Source organism: Cervus canadensis, chromosome 10 (genome assembly GCF_019320065.1).
Source record: "Cervus canadensis isolate Bull #8, Minnesota chromosome 10, ASM1932006v1, whole genome shotgun sequence".
Classification (NCBI taxonomy): Eukaryota; Metazoa; Chordata; class Mammalia; order Artiodactyla; family Cervidae; genus Cervus; species Cervus canadensis.
In genome coordinates, this window is record NC_057395.1 from 8543056 (window position 1) to 8548521 (window position 5466).

Below are 5466 nucleotides of genomic sequence, written 5' to 3' on the forward strand. Positions count from 1 at the left end.
TGATATTGTGAATTATGATAAGAAATATATATATTTGGTATTTGTCCCCATTTCTGGGAAGGAGCTCCTAAAACCCTTGGAATTTCCTAAGTTTTAAGGATGATAAAAGTGTCTTTTGTTATATTAATGAGATGAATTTTAGAAAACATCTAAGGATGGAGGTTGGTGACCAGAGGAACCAACTATGTGACTCAAGGGCTGGAACTTTCAGTCCCACTCTCTCTGATCTCCAGGGAGGGGAGAGGGCTGAAGATGGAGTCCAGTCTCCACTGGCCAATGATTTACTCAACTGTGCCTAGGTAGAGAAGCCTCCCAGGAGAACTGACTGTCTATATCTACAAAGATGCTATTAGAAGCTTTATTCTTTGGCAGTATTCAAGTGATTGGCAGTTGTGTAGTCAACTCTCCAACATATACCCAACAGACTTGAGTATGTCTACAAAAAAAGTCATATAAGAAAGTTCCCAGGGAAAAGACAACCTTCAGAATGGGAAAAAATAATAGCAAACAAAGCAACTAACAGAGAATTAATCTCCAAAATATACAAGCAGCTCATGCAGCTCAATACCAAAAAATAAACAACCCAATCAAAAAATGGGCTAAAGAACTAAACAGACATTTCTCCAAAGAAGACATACAGATGGCTAACAAACACATGAAAAGATGCTCAACATCACTCATTATCAGAGAAATGCAAATCAAGACCACAATGAGGTACCATCTCATGCCAGTCAGAATGCCTGCTATCAAAAAATCTACAAACAATAAATGTTGGAGAGGGTGTGGAGAAAAGGGAACCCTCTTACACTGTTGGTGGGAATGCAAACTAGTACAGCCACTATGGAGAACAGTGTGGAGATTCCTTGAAAAACTGGAAATAGAACTGCTGGGCATCCACACTGAGGAAACCAGAATTCAAAGAGACACATGTACCCCAATATTCATTGCAGCACTGTTTACAATAGCCAGGACATGGGAACAATCTAGATGTCCATCGGCAGATGAATGAATAAGAAAGCTATGGCACATATACACTATGGAATATTACTCAGCTATTAAAAAGAATGCATTTGAATCAGTTCTAATGAGATGGATGAAACTGGAGCCTATTATACAGAGTGAAGTAATTCAGAAAGAGAAAACTGACTCCAATTAAAATAAATTAATTATTTAATTAAAAAAAACGAATGCTCACAGGGAAACCCTCCTATACTTTTGTTAGTAGGAATGTTAAGTTAGTGCAGTCACTATGGGAAACAGTGTAAAGGTCCCTCAGAAAACTAAAGACAGAATTACTATATGACCCAGAAATCCCACTGCTGGGCATATATCCCAAGCAAGCTATAATTCAAAAAGATACATGCACCCCTTTGTTCATCGAAGCACTATTCACAATAGCCAAAACATGGAAACGACCTAAGTGTCCAGCAACAGATGAATGGATAAAGATGTGGTTGATGTGTTCAGTGGAATATTACAGCCATAAAAAAGAATGAAATAACGCCATTTGCAGCAAACATGGATGGACCTAGAGATTTTCATACTAAGTGAAATAAGTCAGAAAGAAAAAGACAAATACCACATGGTATCATTTTACATGTAGAACCTAAAACATGGCACAAATGAACCTATTTACAAAACAGAAGTGGACTCAGAGACATAGAACAGACTTGTGTTTACTAAGCAGGGGTGGGGGGAGGGGGTGGACAGGGACAGCCTGGGAATCTGGGATTAGCAGATGTAAACTAATATACATAGGATGGGTAAACAACGCGGTCCTAACGTATACCATAGGGAATCACACGCAATATCCTCTAAGAAACCAAAATGGAAAAGAATATTAAGAAAAACAACGTGTGTAACTCAGTCATTTTGCTGTACAGCAGAGATTGGCACTACATTGTAAGTCAACTATACTTCAATTTAAAAAACTAAATTAAAAAAAGAGAATGCATACTTTTGAATCAGTTCTAATGAGATGGATGAAACTGGAGCCCATTATACAGAGTGAAGTAAGCCAGAAAGATAAACACCAATACAGTATACTAACGCATATATATGGAATTTAGAAGGATGGTAACGGTAACCATATATGCAAGACAGAAAAAGAGACACAGATGTACAGAACAGACTTTTAGACTCTGTGGGAGAAGGTGAGGGTGGGATGTTCTGAGAGAACAGCATTGAAACAAGTATACTATCAAGGGTGAAAGAGATCACCAGCTCAGGTTGGATGCATGAGACAAGTGCTCAGGGCTGGTGCACTGGGAAGATCCAGAGGGAAGGGATGGGGAGGGAGGTGGGAGGGGGGATCAGGATGGGGAACACATGTAAATCCATGGCTGATTCATGTCAATGTATGGCAAAACCCACTACAATATTGTAAAGTAATTAGCCTCCAACTAATAAAAATAAATGGAAAAAAAAAGAGAAAAGAAAAACAAATAAGAAAAAGAGAATGCCCACAGAAGATTTATTTATAATAATCAAAAACTGCAAATATTCAAAATGCCCATGGGGAGAAGAATAAACAATTTTGGCTTATTTATACAGTGGAATACTATGCAGTAATAGAAAAAAGAGAAAAACTTACTGATATGTGAAGTGACATGAATAAATCTTAAAATTATGATGCTGAGTGAAAGAAGCAAGCCCTCTGGAAAAAAATACACATGTGATTCCAGCAATATGAAGTAAAAGAAGAAGAAAAATGAGTGCATCGTGATAGAAATCAGAAAAGTGGTTATCTCTGGCAGGAAGGGAATACTGATTGAAAGAAGGATGAAGGCACTTCCTGGGGGGAGGAAGTGTTCTGTAACTTGGTAGGGATTGTGGTTACAAGGGTGCATTCATCAGCCTGTACATTTAAGATGTGTGCATTTTAGTGTTACAGACACTAAGATTATACTTCAGCAAAAACCTTTTTAATAAATATTTACAGAGCCTCTGTTATGTGCCATGATGTGTGCTAAGCATTTTGGATTCAAATAAGAATAAAATCTCAAGGAAATTTCCATCTAGAAGGGAGTTGTTGAAGTTTTAGACAATCTATAGATAATTACCTTATAATCTTCTCTTTCCCTCCTTGGTTTACAGTTAATCCTAAAAACTTAAAAAAAAAAAAAAAAACAACAAAGGGATGTACAAGGAATCAGAATACCAGCATTATTACTGACATAAGGGTTGGAGAACGTGGCTTTACATTTATTACCCAAATCTAGACAGACCTTGGGCTCCCGAGAGTCCACCCACGGAGAGTGGTCTGCAGACCAGACCTACTGTGTAAGACTGCTGGCTTCTCCTCCTGACGTTGGTGACAACATGGATGAAACTTGAGGGCATTATGGTAAGTGAGATAAGTCAGACAGAGAAAGACAAATACAATGTAATCTTAGTGACATGTGACATCTAAAAAAACTGAAGCGAGAAACAGCAGAGTGGTGTTTACCAGGGGCAGGGGGGTGGTGGGAAAAATGGGAAGAAATTGGTCAGAGGGTACAAACTTCCGGTCAGAAGTTGAATAAGTTCTGGGAATCTGATGAGCAGGATGGTAATTACGGTTAAGAGCGCTTCATCATATCCTTGAAAGTTGCTAAGTGAGTAAATTTTAAAATGTTCTTCCCACAAAGAAAGAAATAATAACTATGAGACGTGATCGGGGGTGTTAGCTAATGCAACTGTTGTGATGGTTTTGCAATATATTCGTGTATCAAATCAGCACACCTTAAACCTACACAATGTATGTGCCAATTAGATCTTTTAAAAAAATTATTTGTTTTTAATTTTCTGGCTGTGCTGAGTCTTCATTGAGGCCCTTGGGCTTCTCTAGCGCTGGCCCACAGGCTTAGTTGCCTCACGGCATGTGGGATCTTAAACTTCCACAACTAGGAATCGAAACTGCACTCCCTAAGTTGGAAGGTCAGAGTTTTAACCGCTGCACCACCAGGGAATTCTCACCAATTCTATCTTGATAGAGGGATTTCGTTTAATATAGGGAAAAGGATTTCTAGCTTAAGGTTGTGGCAGATTAGACCCACTTCCTAAGACTGCTGCCTTGGGGAATGTTAATGGAAGAAAACAAGAGCGAACCTCGAGTGCTCTGGAAGTTTCAGTAGATAAGCTCTACCCAACTGAGGAACAGAGGTCAGGTGGATGTCAGTTCTCCATGGAGAGGAGGAAGTTGGGGTGGGAGAAGAAGCCAAATGCTTACTCCAGCTGGAGACCCTCCCCCCATGAAAACTTGAGGCAGGACCAGCCACTTATCTCACTGAGATAAGTCACTTATCTGACTTATCTCACACATCATCATCCAAAATGCTTTGTCGATGATCACATTCATACCGGGTGCAGAAAAGAATGGTGTACTTGGGGATGAGGGTCATAAAAACTCACTTTAAAAAAAAAGGAGACTTTCCGGCCTTCAAGATGTCGAAGCGAGGACGTGGTGGGTCCTCTGGTGCGAAATTCCGGATTTCCTTAGGTCTTCCGGTTGGAGGTGATCAACTGTGCTGACAACACAGGAGCCAAAAATCTGTATATCATCTCTGTAAAGGGGATCAAGGGACGATTGAATAGACTTTCTGCTGCTGGTGTGGGTGACATGGTGATGGCCACAGTCAAGAAAGGAAAACCAGAGCTCAGAAAGAAGGTACATCCAGCGGTGGTAATTCGACAACGAAAGTCATACCGGAGAAAAGATGGTGTGTTTCTTTATTTTGAAGATAATGCAGGGGTCATAGTAAACAATAAAGGCGAGATGAAAGGTTCTGCCATCACAGGACCAGTTGCAAAGGAATGTGCAGACTTGTGGCCCAGGATTGCATCCAATGCTGGCAGCATTGCATGATTCTTTGGTGTATTTGTAAAAAATAAAAATTATTTGCTCCCAAAAAAAAAAAAAAAAAAGGAGAAAGATGGGCTGATTTTGACAGATGAGGAGTGGAGGGACTTTTCTGGGCAGAAGAGCTTGAAAAAAGCTGAGGAGGTATGAAGTGTGGCCTGACACAGTTTGGGGAATAGCTAGTTGGCATAGCTAGCTGTTCAGAGGAGTGTGGAAAGAAGAGGCTATTTACAAATGCATCACAGGCTCTGGCCAGGATTCTGAAATTGACTTCCACGAAACAGAGAACATGATACAATCGGATGTGTATGTTAGGTGATTGTACAGATGCTGCAGGTTAAGACAGGGTCAAGGAGAGGGATGCTGAGGACATGCGATAAATCCTATGAGTGGGAAAAAGAGATGATGAATGTAAAAGAGTTAAAATCCAAAGGACTTGACCATCAGCTGGAGGTGGAGGAAGCAGGGGAGGAAACGGAAGAGCCCAAGAGCCCCAGTTTCCAGGCTGGATGGCTGACTGGATGGAGGGACCCTGAAGGAGCCAGGGGGTCTGGGAGAACCACTGCGGGGAAAGATGGTAAGTTCAGTTTGGGAGATGTTACCTTTGAGAGGTGGCAGGCACCGGA

The 5466-nt window shown here is 40.5% G+C and overlaps 1 pseudogene across 1 annotated transcript; it reads left to right on the forward strand.

The window, feature by feature from the left end:
- Positions 1–4415: 4415 nt before the first annotated feature.
- LOC122448161 lies at positions 4416–4908 on the forward strand (annotated as a pseudogene). Its single transcript, XR_006271528.1, has one exon. The product of XR_006271528.1 is annotated as a 60S ribosomal protein L23-like (transcript).
- Positions 4909–5466: the final 558 nt, after the last annotated feature.